This window comes from Scyliorhinus canicula, chromosome 10 (assembly GCF_902713615.1).
Source record: "Scyliorhinus canicula chromosome 10, sScyCan1.1, whole genome shotgun sequence".
Classification (NCBI taxonomy): domain Eukaryota; kingdom Metazoa; phylum Chordata; class Chondrichthyes; order Carcharhiniformes; family Scyliorhinidae; genus Scyliorhinus; species Scyliorhinus canicula.
This window is the reverse complement of record NC_052155.1, coordinates 188,520,640-188,540,762: the sequence shown is the minus strand read 5'-3', so window position 1 is coordinate 188,540,762 and position 20,123 is coordinate 188,520,640.

The window sequence follows — 20,123 nt, the reverse complement described above, 5'->3', positions numbered from 1 at the left end:
CACTGGGATTACATTAGGGACAATGTGTGTACACTGGGATTACATTAGGGACAATGTGTGTACACTGGGATTACATTAGGGACAATGTGTGTACTCTGGGATTACATTAGGGACAATGTGTGTACACTGGGATTACATTGGGGACAATGTGTGTACTCTGGGATTACATTAGGGACAATGTGTGTACTCTGGGATTACATTGGGGACAATGTGTGTACTCTGGGATTACATTAGGGACAATGTGTGTACTCTGGGATTACATTGGGACAATGTGTGTACTCTGGGATTACATTAGGGACAATGTGTGTACACTGGGATTACATTGGGGACAATGTGTGTACTCTGGGATTACATTGGGGACAATGTGTGTACTCTGGGATTACATTAGGGACAATGTGTGTACACTGGGATTACATTGGGGACAATGTGTGTACTCTGGGATTACATTAGGGACAATGTGTGTACACTGGGATTACATTGGGACAATGTGTGTACACTGGGATTACATTAGGGTCAATGCGTGTACTCTGGGATTACATTGGGACAATGTGTGTACTCTGGGATTACATTAGGGACAATGTGTGTACACTGGGATTACATTAGGGACAATGTGTGTACACTGGGATTACATTGGGACAATGTGTGTACTCTGGGATTACATTAGGGACAATGTGTGTACACTGGGATTACATTGGGGACAATGTGTGTACACTGGGATTACATTGGAGTTAGAGCGGGCACTGGGAGTGCTGCACTGTCAGAGGCTGACACTCCGAGGGGAGTGCCGAGGGAGTGCTGCACTGTCAGAGGCTGACACTCCGAGGGCCGTGCCGAGGGAGTGCTGCACTGTCAGAGGCTGACACTCCGAGGGGAGTGCCGAGGGAGTGCTGCACTGTCAGAGGCTGACACTCCGAGGGGAGTGCCGAGGGAGTGCTGCACTGTCAGAGGCTGACACTCCGAGGGCCGTGCCGAGGGAGTGCTGCACTGTCAGAGGCTGACACTCCGAGGGGAGTGCCGAGGGAGTGCTGCACTGTCAGAGGCTGACACTCCGAGGGGAGTGCCGAGGGAGTGCTGCATTGTAATCCCATGGGCAGGGGAATTGTACCCGGTTTCCTGGGCAATCTCTATCCTCAACCAAGATCACTAAAATCAGATGATCTTGCTGTGGATGCATTGCTGCTAATGTAGACCTTGCCCAAATTAACTCCTGTCTTTCCTCCATCACAATCACATATAGTTGGCTGGAAAGGGCATTGGGGAATTTGGAGGATATTAAAGGTGCTGTAGAAATCCAAGTCATTCTTTCTTCTCTGGAATTCGCTGGAGGCGAGGAACATTTTTAAAAAACATCAAAAACAGGAATAAAAATTAAATTCACCACCTTACCCCAACGTGTTTCATTAGATCAAGAATGATGAAACAGATAATGATTACTAAATCAAGACAAAAAGAAAACATTTTTTTTAATGTTGACCATATGGGAATTCAATGTGTAGCCACCATTTTAAATGCGTTTTTTTATTTCCATTGAGTGAGTATTTTTAGCCAAACAAAGATTTGCAATACACAGTGGAGAGTGGACAACCCCTTCACATCAAATTTCCCAACTAGATTTCAGATGCAATTAATATGGAGAAAAACATGAAGATTGGATCTATTTTTATTTGAACAATGAAGATTATGGGCCAATATGTTAAGGGTGCTGCTTTGTGTTCATTCATGACATGTTGTTGCCAAGTCCCAATTGCTCCTTACCAGGTATTTACGAGAATGAAACAAAGAGAAAGATTGGACAGAGTTGGACTGTTTGCAGATTGACTGAAGTTGTCAATGGGCCCACCCTAATCCCTTTCCCCGTGACTACTGCAATGGTGGATTGTCACACGATAGAAACCCCTGAGTACCTGCAAGGTTATATTAGCTTGCAGAGTCAGCAGATTATCCTCAACCACTAATGGGGGTGGCACGAATGGAAAATAAACCCTCCCTCTTCAAAACATACGGGAGATTTGCTTCAATGCTTTGAAGAGGTGCATGAGTTCGCTTAATTGATTGTTGCATCGATGGGAAGGCAACCAGCCAACAGATGTGGACAATTCTCCCTCTCTTCCACTTTGCTTCTTTTTTTGGAAGCAAATGAATTGTACAGCCGCCTGAGAGTGAGAGGATTAGGCGTTGACTATACAGGTGACCCGATGCACCTGGAAGGATCCAGGCATTTAAGGCCTCCAGTGAACAGTTGGCACATTTGCCCAATTACCTCCTGGTAAGCCTTCTGAGGCACCAATGGTCCAAGAAATCTAAGGAGGTCCTCCTGGTCTGTAAGAGCTGGAGACTATGTACACGGGTAGGGAATGTGTGCCTGACTCAAAAGCTTTTCTGTTATGTTCTTTGTTGTAGCTACAAAGAGAAAGAATCAGAGGTAGCCCATGTTGGGTTCATATAACATGCTGCAAGGGGTTTATTCACAAGGTGCTGCTCAAAGAGGGGACAATGGTGAACTCCACGAAAGCCAGCGAAATGCTCCAATGATGCCATTGCATAACACCTGACATTGCACCAGCCAATGGTGTTACTCTGATACATGTCACTCCTCCCTCTTTACTCCTTTAGTGACCCTGGCATTTTTACTTAATCAAACACTTTAACACAGATCCGACACATTATATCATAACTAGCCTTCTTATGTTACAAATACATATGTACATTAGTAATACAATCTCTTGGGTGGATGTCGGTCTTGTTTTTGCAGAACACGATGTTCAGGATCTTTGCCCTCAGGGGTACTGGGAATGCCTTCCTGTACACTGGTCAGTGTTCACCTGGTGAAACCAACTCAGGAACTGTCTCTGGATGATTCTGTTGTAACAGATTTGGTCATTTCAGCAGTTGTAGTCCTCAAGTCGGCATGTCACTGTCCATACTCTGTGGTGTAAACATCTGGTACAGATTCTGTACTCTCACTATGTGTTGATAATAATTGGTCAGCATGCCAACCCCAAACCCATTCATCCTCAGATTGAACAGTATATGAATTCGGACCTGTTTTGCTGAATACAATTGCTGGAGTCTATTTTTCGCCTGAGGTGTAATTAGTTGTGAGAACATATTTCCCAAAGACCCTGCTTTGGGAATGTTGTTTCCCTTCCAGCCACTTGCATCTGATGTTGTTGCCGGACTATCTCTTAAGTTGGAGGTGAATTAAAAGCTTGCATTGTGTGCGTAGTTACCTTTTGAACATCAGTATAGCCGGGGAGCTTTGTGTTGTTGAATGCGCAGTGTTTCTGTACGTCATTAGAAAGCTATTGACACATTTAGGTAGAGAGTATTTATCCCTCTAAACCTTCACTACATGCTTGAGTGATTGTGGGTGGCACGGTGGTGCAATAGTTAGCACTGCTGCTTCACGGCGCTAAGGAACCAAGTTCAATCCCAGCCCCGGGTCACTGAATGCATATTCTCCCCGCGTCCGCGTGGGTCTCACCCGCACAACTCAAAAAGATTTGCAGGATAGGTGGATTACCCCTTAATTGGAAGATAAATGCTTGAGTGATGATAGCTGGCTGGTAGGGGGCAGGTTTGATATGGTGGATGCCACACCCCCTTTAGGGAGCCCTCGAATCTGGCTGATGTGAACTGAGCACGGTGATTGCTCAAGAGTTGTTCAGGTCGCCCAAATATTGCAAATACCTCACTAAGCCTTTCTATGGTCTGTTCCGTGGATGTCAATTTCATGATGGTAAACTCCGTCACTTCGAATGTCATCAACCATGAATAAAAACATGTGTCCTTCGACAGGTCCCACATAATCAACATGGATTCTTTGCCAAGGACTGGAAGGCCATTCCCATGGATGCAAAGGATTGCCACAACCCCACCTTCATCTCTATTTGGACATCCAACCCTGGCTACCAGAAGTAGCTTCTCCCAACTCCTTCATTCTGACCACACCGGGATGACACTCATACAGCTGTTCCAGGATTCTACTTCATAGACACGGCAGAATGACTACTCTAATACCCCATAACAATACTCCATTTTGTACTGTCAACTCAAGATGCCTGGTAAGACAGGGTTTAAGGTCTGGACTCTTTCTGGTCCCTGGCGGTAGAGTGCCTTTTTGAATCTTGTCCAACACCTTATCATTGAACGTCCAGTGCAGAAGGAGACCTTAGGCCCATCGAGTCTGCACCGGCCCTTGGAAAGAGCACCCTACTTAATCCCACGCCTCCACGCTATCCCCGTAATCCAGTAACCCCACCTACCTTTGAACACTAAGGGGTAATATAGTGTCCCCAATCCACCTAACCTGCACATCTTTGGACTGTGGGAGGAAACCGGAGCACCCGGAGGAAACCCACGCAGACACGGGGAGAAAATGCAAACTCCACACAGTCACTCAAGGTTGGGATTGAACGCGGGTCCCTGGAGCAGTGTGAGGCAGCAGTGATAAGCACTGAGCTACCGAGCCACCTGTCATCAGATCTGTTTGGGTAAGTTTTCACACCTGTGAAGATGTTACTGGAACATTTTCCACATGAGACAGATAGAATATGTTGTTCAAATGTTCATCAGATTCATGTTTATCTTTTTGGTCTTGTTGATCTTACAGTGGCAGTTTGTGCAAAGTGTCCATGTTCACGTGCTGTTCAGACCTACGATATTCAATGGCATTGTGTGCCAACAGGATTAACGGCAATCATTGTAATCAACTAACAGCGAGCGAAGGGATACCCTTACACGGCCCAAAAAGTGTTGTTGAGGGACGATGATTGGTCGATAAAGTAAATCAATGCCAAATAAATAATGGAGGAATCTTCGAATACCCAACATGATGCTGAGAGCTTCTTTCTCAAGTTGAGCATAGCTGGACTCAGCGCTAGTCAACGTCCTGGGTGTAAATGCTATTGATCGCTCTTCGCCTGGAGGCATTGGGCGCGATTCTCCGCACCCCACGCCGGGGGGGGAGAATCGCGGGAGGGCAGGGCGAATCACCACACGCCGCCCTGGCACCCCCCGCGATTCTCCCACCCCCACCCAAAATGGCATGTCACGTTTTTCGACAGGCCGCTCGGAGAATCGCCGCTCGTCGTTTCTCACGGCGACCGACGATTCTCCGGCCCGGATGGGCCGAGCGGCCTGCCGAACCTGACCGGTTCTCGCCGGCGCCAACCACACCTGGTCGCTGCCGGCGTGAACATCGCGCGACCGCTGTGTTTGGGGCCTGTGGTGGGCGGAGAGAGGATCGAGCACCACGGCCGTGCTCAGGAGATGTCTGGCCCGCGATCAGTGCCCACCGATCGTCGGGCTGGCGTCTCTAAAAGACGCACTCTTTTCCCTCCGCCGCCCCGCAAGATCAAGCCGCCATGTCTTGCGGGGCAGTGGAGGGGAAGACGGCAACCGCGCATGTGCGGGTTGGAGCCGGCCAACCTGCGTATGCACTGCTGACGTCACTTAGGCTCTGCCGGCCGCGTCAATCCCGGCGCCGCCGCTTTGACGCAAGCGTCAAGGCCCGCTGCCCAAGATTCACGCGCTGCTTCTCCTAGCCCCCCGGGGGGCGGGGGGGGGGATAGGGGGCAAGGAGCGGCCTCCGACGCCAGAGTGAAACACTCTGGGTTTCACTCCGGCGTCGGCTGTTTGTCTCCCTTTGGGAGAATTTTGCCGATTATGTACGAGAGAACCCCAGAGGGTGATGCATCGCAAGCAAACTGCAGCCTCAGATTTGGGTTATAATGGACCATTAACTTTGATTTCTGGGCGGCACGGTGGCACAGTGGTTAGCATTGCTGCCTACGACGCTGAGGACCCGGGTTCGAATCCCGGCCCTGGGTCACTGTCTGTGAGGAGTTTGCACATTCTCCCCGTGTCTGCGTGGGTTTCACCCCCACAACCCAAAGATGTGCAGGTTAGGTGGATTGGCCACGTTAAATTGCCCCTTAATTGGAAAAAATGAATTGGATATTCTAAATTTAAAAAAAAAATTAAAAAAAAAAAAAAAAAAAACTTTGATTTCTGTATTTTGTTTTGACACTTTGGTAAGCATCGTCACAATCATTCAACTAGAGCCAAGCTTGTTTGTTACAAAGCAATGTGTGTAAAGAATAAATGCGGTACAAATCTTCCATGGTAATTGAATAATCTGAGAAAAGACCGAGTCACCTCCTACAATGCTCCAGGTTCTCTGACATCATCTTAGGTTCTTTGTGGAGACTGTCTTGGTCAATGATGTGTCCAAGATAGAGAATAGAAGATTTTAAACATTTGCACTTCTCTTTCTTGACCCTATGCAGATTATGCAGTTGCAGCCTTGCGAGAGGAGCTTCTATCGTTCAAACCTGTCATCAAAATGTATTTCAGGTAGCATTGTACACCCGACAGCAACTCAAGATCTGATCCATAGATTGTTGGAAGAGAGTCGGTGGTGACATTATCCCAAACGGAAGCCTCCGATACTGAAACAGACCCTTGTGTGTTACTCATGCTCAATATCAGTTGAGACTCAATAGCAACGCTCATTTAATAATAATAATAACCTTTTATTTTCACAAGTATGAAGTTGCTGTGTAAAGCCCCAGATGGGCATTTGTAGATAGGCTTGGGAGAGATCAATTGTGCTTAATATTTTGGCTGCTAGGAGGCCGACAAAATGATCTTCGTTTGGTGGTAGGGGGAACCGTTAAGAACATCATACAGAGTTTTTTTTATTAATTTAGAGTACCCAATTAATTTTTTTTTCCAATTATGGGCAATTTAGCGTGGCCAATCCACCTACCTGCACATAAGAACATAAGAACGAGAAGCAGGAGTCGGCCATCTGGCCCCTCAAGCCTGCTCCGCCATTCAATGAGATCATGGCTGATCTTTTGTGGACTCAGCTCCACTTTCCGGCCCGAACACCATAACCCTTAATCCCTTTATTCTTCAAAAACCTATCTATCTTTACCTTAAAAACATTTAATGAAGGAGCCTCAACTGCTTCACTGGGCAAGGAATTCCATAGATTCACAACCCTTTGGGTGAAGAAGTTCGCCCTAAACTCAGTCCTAAATCTACTTCCCCTTATTTTGAGGCTATGTCCCCTAGTTCTGCTTTCACCCGCCAGTGGAAACAACCTGCCTGCATATATCCTATCTATTCCCTTCATAATTTTATATGTTTCTATAAGATCCCCCCTCATCCTTCTAAATTCCAACGAGTACAGTCCCAGTCTACTCAACCTCTCCTCATAATCCAACCCCTTTAGCTCTGGGATTAAGCTAGTGAATCTCCACTGCACACCCTCCAGTGCCAGTATGTCCTTTCTCAAGTAAGGAGACCAAAACTGAACACAATACTCCAGGTGTGGCCTCACTAACACCTTATACAATTGCAACATAACCTCCCTAGTCTTAAACTCCATCCCTCTAACAATGAAGGACAAAATTCCATTTACCTTCTTAATCACCTGTTGCACCTGTAAACCAACTTTCTGTGACTCATGCACTAGCACACCCAGGTCTTCCTGCACAGCGGCATGCTTTAATATTTTATCGTTTAAATAATAATCCCATTTGCTGTTATTCCTACCAAAATGGATAACCTCATATTTGTCAACATTGTATTCCATCTGCCAGATCCTAGCCCATTCACTTAGCCAAATCACTCTGCAGACTTCCAGTCTCCTCTGCACTTTTCGCTTTACCACTCATCTTAGTGTCATCCGCAAACTTGGACACATTGCCCTTGGTCCCCAACTCCAAATCATCTATGTAGATTGTGAACAATTGTGGGCCCAACACGGATCCCTGAGGGACACCACTATCTACTGATCGCCAACCAGAGAAACACCATTAATCCCCACTCTTTGCTTTCTATTAATTAACTAATCCTCTATCCATGCTACTACTTTACCCTTAATGCCATGCATCTTTATCTTATACAGCAACCTTTTGTGTGGCACCTTGTCAAAAGCTTTCTGGAAATCCAGATATACCACATCCATCGGCTCCCCGTTATCTAATGCACTGGTAATGTCCTCAAAAAATTCCACTAAATTAGTTAGGCATGACCTGCCCTTTATGAACCCATGCTGCGTCTGCCCAATGGGACAATTTCTATCCAGATGCCTCATTATTTCTTCCTTGATGATAGATTCCACCATCTTCCCTACTATTGAAGTTAAGCTCACTGGCCTATAATTTGCTGCTCTCTGCCCACCTCCTTTTTTAAACAGTGGCGTCACGTTTGCTAATTTCCAATCCACCGGGACCACCCCAGAGTCTAGAGAATTTTGGAAAATCATCATTAGTGCATCTGCCATTTCCCTAGCCATCTCTTTTAGCACTCTGGGATGCATTCCATCAGGGCCAGGAGACTTGTCTACCTTTAGCCCCATTAGCTTGCCCATCACTACCTCCTTAGTGATAACAATCCTCTCAAGGTCCTCACCTGTCATAGCCTCATTTCTATCAGTTGCTGGCATGTTATTTGTGTCTTCCACTGTGAAGACCGACCCAAAAAACCTGTTCAGTTCCTCAGCCATTTCCTTATTTCCCATTATTAAAACTCCCTTCTCATCCTCTAAAGGACCAATATTTATCTTAGCCACTCTTTTTTGTTTTATATATTTGTAAAAACTTTTACTGTCTGTTTTTATATTCTGAGCAAGTTTACTCTCATACTCTACCTTACTCTTCTTTATAGCTTTTTTAGTAGCTTTCTGTTGCCCCCTAAAGATTTCCCAGTCCTCTAGTCTCCCACCAATCTTTGCCACTTTATATGCTTTTTCCTTCAATTTGATACTCTCCCTCATTTCCTTAGATATCCACGGTCGATTTTCCCTCTTTCTACCGTCCTTCCTTTTTGTTGGTATAAACCTTTGCTGAGCACTGTGAAAAATCGCTTGGAAGGTTCTCCACTGTTCCCCAACTGTTCCACCATAAAGTCTTTGCTCCCAGTCTACCTTAGCTAGTTCTTCTCTCATCCCATTGTAATCTCCTTTGTTTAAACACAAAACACTAGTATTTGATTTTACTTTCTCACCCTCCATCTGTATTTTTAATTCCACCATATTGTGATCGCTCCTTCCGAGAGGATCCCTAACTATGAGACCATGAATCAATCCTGTCTCATTACACAGGACAAGATCTAGGACCGCTTGTTCCCTCGTAGATTCCATTACATACTGTTTTAGGAAACTATCGCGGATACATTCTTTAAACTCCTCCTCAAGGTTGCCTTGACCGACCTGGCTAAACCAATCGACATGTAGATTAAAATCCCCCATGATAACTGCTGTACCATTTCTACATGCATCAGCTATTTCTTTGTTTATTGCCTGCCCCACCATAACGTTACTATTTGGTGGCCGATAGACTACTCCTATCAGTGACTTTTTCGCCTTACTATTCCTGATTTCCATCCAAATGGATTCAACCTTATCCTCCATAGCACCGATGTTATCCCTTACTATTGCCCGGATGTCATCCTTAAATAACAGAGCTACACCACCTCCCTTACCATCCACTCTGTCCTTCCGAATAGTTTGATACCCTCGGATATTTAACTCCCAGTCGTGACCATCCTTTAACCATGTTTCAGTAATGGCCACTAAATCATAGTCATTCACAATGATTTGCGCCATCAACTCATTTACTTTATTCCGAATACTACGAGCATTCAGGTAAAGTACACTTATGTTGGTTTTTTTTTTTACCTCTGTTTTGAATCTTAACATCTCCAGTTTTATTCCTTTTAGTATTACTTTTTTACATCTTTTGGGTTGTGGGGGCGAAATCCACACAGACACGGGGAGAATGTGCAAACTCCACACAGACAGTGACCCAGGGCCGGGATCGAACCTGGAACCTCGGCACAGTGAGGCAGCAGTGCTAACCACTGCTTCTCCGTGCTGCCCAACACATATTACAAAGTTGATGGGTGGCACAGTGGTTAGCACTGCTGCCTCACAGCACTAGGGACCCGGGTTCAATTCCGGCCTCGGGTGACTGATTGTTATTAGAAGGTAAAATAAGAGACCCCACCCCAATTCACAGACACTGCCCACCCCCCTCACAAATATTATCCCCACTTCACAGACACTGCCCACCCCCCTTCACAAACATCACCCCACTCCCTCAGTACTGACCCTGTGACAGTGCGGCACTCCCTCAGTACTGACCCTCTGACAGTGCAGCACTCCCTCAGTACTGACCCTCTGACAGTGCGACAGTCCCTCAGTACTGACCCTTTGACAGTGCGGCACACCCTCAGTACTGACCCTCTGACAGTGCGGCACTCCCTCAGTACTGACCCTCTGACATTGCAGCACTCCCTCAGTACTGACCCTCTGATAGTGCGGCACTCCCTCAGTACTGACCCTCTGACAGTGCGGCACTCCCTCAGTACTGACCCTCTAACAGTGCAGCACTCCCTCAGTACTGACCCTCTGACAGTGCGGCACTCCCTCAGTACTGACCCTCTGACAGTGCGGCACTCCCTCAGTACTGACCCTCTGACAGTGCGGCACTCCCTCAGTACTGACCCTCTGACAGTGCAGCACTCCCTCAGTACTGACCCTCTGACAGTGCTGCACTCCCTCAGTACTGACCCTCTGACAGTGCGGCACTCCCTCAGTACTGACCCTGTGACAGTGCGGCACTCCCTCAGTATTGACCCTCTGACAGTGCGGCACTCCCTCAGTACTGACCCTCTGACAGTGCAGCACTCCCTCAGTACTGCACTGGAGGGTACCCTTTTGCACTCAGGTCGCTGGAGTTGGGCTTGATTCCACAATGTACAGTCGGAGGGAGTGTGGTCTCTGTACTGATGGAATCATCAATTCACCAGACACGTGTTTCCGATATGAATGGAGGCTTTAATCGACTTACTACAGCCTGTTACCCGTTGATGAACTCTCAGTGAACTGCAGGCTGACTCTGGACAAGGGTATTTATACAGCAGCACTAGGGGGAGGAGTCGCAGGCGGAGCCAAGGGTGGAGCCCTGTACAATCTCCTGAGCATTCCCAGAGCTACTCCTCCTAGTGGTTGGATAACGCTACTGCGCTTACAAAGACATAGAATGAATTATCATATTACATTCACCACATTCACCCCCTGCAAAAAAAATCAAGTCCGGCGGGTGTGGTGATCAACAAAGTCAGTCTGTCCGGTGGTCGAACTGCCCGCTGTGACCTGCGGCGCACCGGGGTTGCAGCCTCTTGCGGTGGCTGGATGGGTGTTGTGTGCTGGGGTACGATGGCGGACTCCAGGGAGGGTTGTATCCGAGCTTCGTACTCCCCTGGTTCGACCGGGGACTGGGGGCGCTGGGGGCTCGTCGCCGCGGGTGCGCGGAACTGGTGGAGCGAGCTCGCGGGCTCGGGAGCGCAAGGGGGCGGCAGCATGGGGTGTAGGGTGAGAGATCCTTCTGTGGGGGTAGAGGGGGCGCTGGATCCGGCGGGTGCCAGATCCCGGAGAGATACCGTGTCCTGACGGTCGTCAGGGAACTCGACGAATGCGTACTGGGGGTTGGAGTGGAGCAGGCGCACCTTTTCAACAAGGGGGTCGGTCTTGTGCGCCCTGACGTGTTTCCTCAGAAGTACGGGGCCCGGCGTCCTCAGCCATGCCGGAAGTGAGACCCCCGTGGTAGTGCCCCTGGAAAATATGAAGAGCCTCTCGTGAGGGGTCTGGTTGGTCGCCGTGCACAAAAGGGACCTAATAGCGTGAAGCGCGACTGGGAGGACTTCCTGCCACTGGGAGACTTGGAGCTTTCTAGACCGGAGGGTCAGTAGGACGGTCTTCCAGACCGTCGCATTCTCCCTCTCCACCTGCCCGTTCCCCCTGGGGTTGTAGCTGGTAGTCCTGCTCGAGGCAATGCCCTTGTCGAGCAGGTACTGACGCAGCTCGTCGCTCATGAAGGACGAACCCCGGTCGCTGTGTACGTAGCTGGGGAAACCAAACAGGGTGAAGATGTTATGCAGGGCCCTAATGACTGTGTGGGAGGTCACGTCGGGGCACTGGATAGCGAATGGGAAACGGGAGAACTCGTCTACGGCGTTTAGAAAGTAAACGTTCTTGTTAGTGGAGGGGAGTGGCCCTTTGAAATCAATCGCGAGGCGTTCAAAGGGCCTAGAAGCCTTGACCGGGTGGGTCCTGTCTGGTCTATAGAAGTGCAGTTTGCACTCCGCACAGATCGGGCAGTCCCTGGTGACCGCTTTTACCTCCTCGTTGGAGAAAGGCAGGTTTCGGGCCCTGATGAAGTGGGCGAGCCGGGTGACCCTCGGGTGGCAGAGGTCACTGTGGATGGCTTTCAGTCGGTCAATTTGCGCGCTGGCGCATGTCCCGCGGAATAGGGCATCCGGAGGCTCGTTGAGCTTCCCGGGCCGATACTTAATGTCATGATTGTAGGTGGAGAGTTCGATCCTCCACCTCAGAATCTGTCGTTTTTAATTTTGCCCCTTTGCCAGTTGTCGAACATGAAGGCAACCGATCTTTGGTCGGTGATGAGGGTGAACCTCCTACCTGCGAGGTAGTACCTCCAGTGATGGGATAGCCTCCACAATGGCTTGTGTTTCTATCTCGACTGAGGAGTGTCGGAGTTCTGAAGCGGAGAGGGTACGGGAGAAAAATGCAACTGGTCTCCCTGCCTGATTTAAAGTGGCTGCTAGAGCTACCTCTGAGGCGTCGCTCTCAACCTGAAAGGGAGTGGATTCATCCACCGCCCGCATGGCCGCTTTGGCGATGTCCTCCTTGATGCCGTCGAAGGCCTGGCGTGCCTCGGCTGACAGGGGAAATCGTGTGGCCTTAAAGAGTGGGCGGGCTTTGTCCGCATATTGAGGGACCCACTGGGCGTAGTAGGAAAAGAAACCCAAGCACCGTTTGAGGGCCTTTGGGCAATGGGGGAGGGGGAGTTCTAAGAGGGGCGCATGCGGTCCGGGTCTGGGCCCAGGACTCCGGTTTCCACGACATAGCCGAGGATGGCTAGTCTGGTTGTGCGGAAAACGCATTTCTCCTTGTTATACGTGAGATTCAGTTTCTGTGCCGTCTGGAGAAAACGGTGGAGGTTGGCGTCGTGGTCCTGCTGGTCATAGCCGCAGATGGTAACATTGTCCAAGTACGGAAACGTGGCCCGCAGCCCGTACTGGTCCACCATTCGGTCCATTGCTCGTTGGAACACCGAAACCCCGTTAGTGACGCCGAAAGGGAACCCGGAGGAAATGGAAGAGGCGGCCATCGGCCTCGAATGCCGTGTAGTGGCGGTCCTCCGGGCGGATTGGGAGCTGGTGGTATGCAGACTTCAGATCCACCGTGGAAAAGAGCCGGTACTGGGCGATCTGGTTTACCATGTCTGCAATCCTGGGGAGGGGATACGCGTCGAGGAGCGTAAATCTATTTATGGTCTGACTATAGTCGACAACCATGCGGAATTTTCCCCGGTCTTAACGACCACCACCTGAGCTCTCCAGGGACTATTGCTGGCCTCTATAACCCCCTCACTGAGAAGCCTTCGGACCTCTGCTCTGATAAATACCCTATCCTGCAGGCTATACCGCCTGCTACGAGTGGCTACGGGTTTACAGTCCTTAGTGAGATTGGCAAAGAGAGGAGGGGGGGGGATTCGCAGCGTAGCGAGGCTGCAGATAGTGAGTGGGGGCAGGGGCCCTCCGAAGCTGAGGGTGAGGCTCTTGAGGTTACATTGGAAGTCTAGGCCTAATAAGAGTGGCGCGCAGAGTTCGGGCAAAACGTAGAGTTTGAATTTTGAGTAGCTAGCGCCTCGGATTGTGAGTGTCGCGGCGGTGCGCCCCTGGATCTGGACCGAATGGGAGCCTGAAGCGAGCGAGATAGTTTGCTGCACGGGGAAAACGGGGAGCGAACAGCGTCTTACCAGGTCTGGATGTATGAAGCTCTCAGTGCTCCCGGAGTCGAAGAGGCATGGCGTTTTGTACCCTGTTGATTTGAACCTCTGCCATCGAATTTCGCAGATGCTTCGGGCGTGATTGGTCCAGAGTGACTGCGCTGAGTTGCGGGTAGTCGGCGGCTCGATCAGCTGCGCTGGAGTGGCCCCGTGATGACTGCCCTCTGACTTCATAGTCGTATTCTTCCGATGAGTTGTCGGAGCGCGGAGATGCCGATCGGGCCCGTGGATCGCACGTGGCGGGCGGCGAGGAAGATGGCGTCAAAGATGGCGGCCTCCATAAGTCGCACGTGGCCGGCCGCGTGATGGAGGTTTGCCAAGATGGCGGCCCCCATGGATCGCACATGGCTGGAGGTGGGCGGAGTCGGGGCATAGGCTACAGCGTTTCGGGCCCCGCGGGCCTGCGGGTGAGGGGAGCGATTACTTCGTGCCGCTGGGGAGTCGGAAGCTGGGGCCCTTTCAGCGAGGCACACTCTTGCGTAATGGCCTTTCCGCCCGCAGCTGCTGCAGGTCGCGTTGCGGGCTGGGCAGTGCTGCCGTGGGTGCTGATTCTGGCCGCAGAAATGGCAGGCTGGGGCAGCATAGTGGCTGGGGCAGCATAGTGGCTGGCTGGAGCAGCATAGTGGCTGGCTGGGGCAGCATGGTGGCTGGAGCAGCATAGTGGCTGGAGCAGCATAATGGCTGGAGCAGCATGGTGGCTGGGGCAGCATAGTGGCTGGCTGGGGCAGCATAGTGGCTGGCTGGAGCAGCATAGTGGCTGGCTGGGGCAGCATAGTGGCTGGGGCAGCATAGTGGCTGGCTGGAGCAGCATAGTGGCTGGGGCAGCATAGTGGCTGGGGCAGCATAGTGGCTGGGGCAGCATAGTGGCTGGGGCAGCATAGTGGCTAAGGCAGCATAGTGGCTGGAGCAGCATAGTGGCTGGGGCAGCATAGTGGCTGGCTGGGGCAGCATAGTGGCTGGAGCAGCATAGTGGCTGGCTGGGGCAGCATAGTGGCTGGGGCAGCATAGTGGCTGGAGCAGCATAGTGGCTGGGGCAGCATGGTGGCTGGGGCAGCATAGTGGCTGGCTGGAGCAGCATAGTGGCTGGGGCAGCATCGTGGCTGGGGCAGCATAGTGGCTGGGGCAGCATGGTGGCTGGAGCAGCATAGTGGCTGGCTGGGGCAGCACAGTGGCTGGCTGGGGCAGCATAGTGGCTGGCTGGGGCAGCATAGTGGCTGGAGCAGCATAGTGGCTGGCTGGGGCAGCATAGTGGCTGGGGCAGCATGGTGGCTGGAGCAGCATAGTGGCTGGCTGGAGCAGCATAGTGGCTGGGGCAGCATAGTGGCAGGCTGGAGCAGCATAGTGGCTGGCTGGGGCAGCATAGTGGCTGGCTGGAGCAGCATAGTGGCTGGCTGGGGCAGCTTAGGGGCTGGAGCAGCATAGTGGCTGGAGCAGCATGGTGGCTGGAGCAGCATCGTGGCTGGCTGGAGCAGCATAGTGGCTGGGGCAGCATAGTGGCTGGGGCAGCATAGTGGCTGGAGCAGCATAGTGGCTGGCTGGGGCAGCATGGTGCTGGGGCAGCATAGTGGCTGGGGCAGCATAGTGGCTGGCTGGGGCAGCATAGTGGCTGGCTGGAGCAGCATAGTGGCTGGGGCAGCATGGTGGCTGGGGCAGCATAGTGGCTGGCTGGAGCAGCATAGTGGCTGGCTGGGGCAGCATAGTGGCTGGGGCAGCATAGTGGCTGGGGCAGCATGGTGGCTGGTGCAGCATAGTGGCTGGGGCAGCATGGTGGCTGGCTGGAGCAGCATAGTGGCTGGGGCAGCATGGTGGCTGGGGCAGCATAGTGGCTGGAGCAGCATAGTGCTGGGGCAGCATAGTGGCTGGCTGGGGGCAGCATAGTGGCTGGCTGGGGCAGCTTAGTGGCTGGGTGGGGCAGCACGGTGGCTGGCTGGGGCAGCATGGTGGCTGGGGCAGCAGAGTGGCTGGGGCAGCATGGTGGCTGGGGCAGCATAGTGGCTGGGGCAGCATAGTGGCTGGCTGGGGCAGCATAGTGGCTGGGGCAGGATAGTGGGCTGGAGCAGCATGGTGGCTGGGGCAGCATAGTGGCTGGGCAGCATAGTGGTGGCTGGGGCAGCATAGTGGCTGGCTGGAGCAGCATGGTGGCTGGAGCAGCATAGTGGCTGGGGCAGCATGGTGGCGGAGCGCATAGTGGCTGGGGCAGCATAGTGGCTGGCTGGGGCAGCATAGTGGCTGGATCGGGGGCAGCATGGTGGCTGGGGCAGCATATGGTGGCTGGGGCAGCATGGTGGCTGGCTGGGGCAGCATAGTGGCTGGGCAGCATGGTGGCTGGGGCAGCATAGTGGCGGCTGGGGCAGCATAGTGGCTGGCTGGGGACAGCATGGTGGCTGGCGGGCAGCATGGTGCTGGCTGGGGCAGCATAGGGCTGGGCTCGGGGCGCATTGTGGCTGGGGCAGCATGGTGGCTGCTGGGGCAGCATAGTGGCTGGGGCAGCATGGGTGGCTGGGGCAGCATAGTGGCTGGCTGGGGCAGCATAGTGGCTGGCTGAATCAGCATAGTGGCTGGCTGGGGCAGCATGGTGGCTGGGGCAGCATAGTGGCTGAAGCAGCATAGTGGCTGGCTGGGGCAGCATAGTGGCTGGGGCAGCATAGTGGCTGGGGCAGCATGGTGGCTGGCTGGGGCAGCATAGTGGCTGGAGCAGCATGGTGGCTGGAGCAGCATGGTGGCTGGGGCAGCATAGTGGCTGGAGCAGCATGGTGGCTGGCTGGGGCAGCATAGTGGCTGGAGCAGCATAGTGGCTGGCTGGGGCAGCTTAGTGGCTGGAGCAGCATAGTGGCTGGAGCAGCATGGTGGCTGGAGCAGCATAGTGGCTGGCTGGAGCAGCATGGTGGCTGGCTGGGGCAGCATAGTGGCTGGCTGGGGCAGCATAGTGGCTGGAGCAGCATAGTGGCTGGCTGGGGCAGCATGGTGGCTGGGGCAGCACAGTGGCTGGGGCAGCATAGTGGCTGGCTGGGGCAGTATGGTGGCTGGGGCAGCATAGTGGCTGGCTGGAGCAGCATAGTGGGCTGGGGCAGCATGGTGGCTGGAGCAGCATAGTGGCTGGGGCAGCATGGTGGCTGGAGCAGCATAGTGGCTGGGGCAGCATAGTGGCTGGGGCAGCATGGTGGCTGGGGCAGCATAGTGGCTGGCTGGGGCAGCATGGTGGCTGGAGCAGCATAGTGGCTGGCTGGGGCAGCATAGTGGCTGGGGCAGCATAGTGGCTGGGGCAGCATAGTGGCTGGCTGGGGCAGCATGGTGGCTGGGGCAGGCATAGTGGCTGGCTGAAGCAGCATGGTGGCTGGGGCAGCATAGTGGCTGGGGGCAGCATAGTGGCTGGAGCAGCATGGTGGCTGGCTGGAGCAGCATGGTGGCTGGAGCAGCATAGTGGCTGGCTGGGCAGCTTAGTGGCTGGCTGGGACAGCATGGTGGCTGGCTGGGGCAGCATGGTGGCTGGGGCAGCATAGTGGCTGGCTGGAGCAGCATAGTGGCTGGCGGGGGTAGCATAGTGGCTGGCTGGGGCAGCATAGTGGCTGGCTGGAGCAGCATAGTGGCTGGGGCAGCATAGTGGCTGGAGCAGCATGGTGGCTGGGGCAGCATAGTGGCTGGAGCAGCATGGTGGCTGGCTGGGGCAGCATGGTGGCTGGGGCAGCATAGTGGCTGGGGCAGCATGGTGGCTGGAGCAGCATAGTGGCTGGGGCAGCATAGTGTCTGGCTGGGGCAGCTTAGTGGCTGGCTGGGACAGCATGGTGGCTGGCTGGGGCAGCATGGTGGCTGGCTGGGGCAGCATAGTGGCTGGCTGGGGCAGCATGGTGGCTGGGGCAGCATGGTGGCTGGCTGGGGCAGCATAGTGGCTGGGGCAGCATGGTGGCTGGGGCAGCATAGTGGCTGGCTGGGGCAGCATAGTGGCTGGCTGAATCAGCATAGTGGCTGGCTGGGGCAGCATGGTGGCTGGGAAAGCATAGTGGCTGAAGCAGCATAGTGGCTGGCTGGGGCAGCATAGTGGCTGGCTGGGGCAGCATAGTGGCTGGAGCAGCATGGTGGCTGGGGCAGCATAGTGGCTGGAGCAGCATGGTGGCTGGAGCAGCATGGTGGCTGGCTGGGGCAGCATAGTGGCTGGAGCAGCATGGTGGCTGGAGCAGCATGGTGGCTGGGGCAGCATGGTGGCTGGAGCAGCATGGTGGCTGGCTGGGGCAGCATAGTGGCTGGGGCAGCATAGTGGCTGGCTGGGGCAGCATAGTGGCCGGCTGGGGCAGCATGGTAGCTGGGGCAGCATGGTGGCTGGGGCAGCATAGTGGCTGGCTGGGGCAGCATAGTGGCTGGCTGAATCAGCATAGTGGCTGGCTGGGGCAGCATGGTGGCTGGGGCAGCATAGTGGCTGAAGCAGCATAGTGGCTGGCTGGGGCAGCATAGTGGCTGGCTGGGGCAGCATAGTGGCTGGAGCAGCATGGTGGCTGGGGCAGCATAGTGGCTGGAGCAGCATGGTGGCTGGAGCAGCATGGTGGCTGGCTGGGGCAGCATAGTGGCTGGCTGGAGCAGCATAGTGGCTGGGGCAGCATAGTGGCAGGCTGGAGCAGCATAGTGGCTGGCTGGGGCAGCATAGTGGCTGGCTGGAGCAGCATAGTGGCTGGCTGGGGCAGCTTAGGGGCTGGAGCAGCATAGTGGCTGGAGCAGCATGGTGGCTGGAGCAGCATCGTGGCTGGCTGGAGCAGCATAGTGGCTGGGGCAGCATAGTGGCTGGGGCAGCATAGTGGCTGGAGCAGCATAGTGGCTGGCTGGGGCAGCATGGTGGCTGGGGCAGCATAGTGGCTGGGGCAGCATAGTGGCTGGCTGGGGCAGCATAGTGGCTGGCTGGAGCAGCATAGTGGCTGGGGCAGCATGGTGGCTGGGGCAGCATAGTGGCTGGCTGGAGCAGCATAGTGGCTGGCTGGGGCAGCATAGTGGCTGGGGCAGCATAGTGGCTGGGGCAGCATGGTGGCTGGTGCAGCATGGTGGCTGGGGCAGCATGGTGGCTGGCTGGAGCAGCATAGTGGCTGGGGCAGCATGGTGGCTGGGGCAGCATAGTGGCTGGAGCAGCATAGTGGCTGGGGCAGCATAGTGGCTGGCTGGGGCAGCATAGTGGCTGGCTGGGGCAGCTTAGTGGCTGGCTGGGACAGCATGGTGGCTGGCTGGGGCAGCATGGTGGCTGGGGCAGCAGAGTGGCTGGGGCAGCATGGTGGCTGGGGCAGCATAGTGGCTGGGGCAGCATAGTGGCTGGCTGGGGCAGCATAGTGGCTGGGGCAGGATAGTGGCTGGAGCAGCATGGTGGCTGGGGCAGCATAGTGGCTGGGGCAGCATAGTGGCTGGCTGGGGCAGCATAGTGGCTGGCTGGAGCAGCATGGTGGCTGGAGCAGCATAGTGGCTGGGGCAGCATGGTGGCTGGAGCAGCATAGTGGCTGGGGCAGCATAGTGGCTGGCTGGGGCAGCATAGTGGCTGGCTCGGGGCAGCATGGTGGCTGGGGCAGCATAGTGGCTGGCTGGGGCAGCATGGTGGCTGGCTGGGGCAGCATAGTGGCTGGGGCAGCATGGTGGCTGGGGCAGCATAGTGGCTGGCTGGGGCAGCATAGTGGCTGGCTGGGACAGCATGGTGGCTGGCTGGGGCAGCATGGTGGCTGGCTGGGGCAGCATAGTGGCTGGCTCGGGGCAGCATTGTGGCTGGGGCAGCATGGTGGCTGGCTGGGGCAGCATAGTGGCTGGGGCAGCATGGTGGCTGGGGCAGCATAGTGGCTGGCTGGGGCAGCATAGTGGCTGGCTGAATCAGCATAGTGGCTGGCTGGGGCAGCATGGTGGCTGGGGCAGCATAGTGGCTGAAGCAGCATAGTGGCTGGCTGGGGCAGCATAGTGGCTGGGGCAGCATAGTGGCTGGGGCAGCATGGTGGCTGGCTGGGGCAGCATAGTGGCTGGAGCAGCATGGTGGCTGGAGCAGCATGGTGGCTGGGGCAGCATAGTGGCTGGAGCAGCATGGTGGCTGGCTGGGGCAGCATAGTGGCTGGAGCAGCATAGTGGCTGGCTGGGGCAGCTTAGTGGCTGGAGCAGCATAGTGGCTGGAGCAGCATGGTGGCTGGAGCAGCATAGTGGCTGGCTGGAGCAGCATGGTGGCTGGCTGGGGCAGCATAGTGGCTGGCTGGGGCAGCATAGTGGCTGGAGCAGCATAGTGGC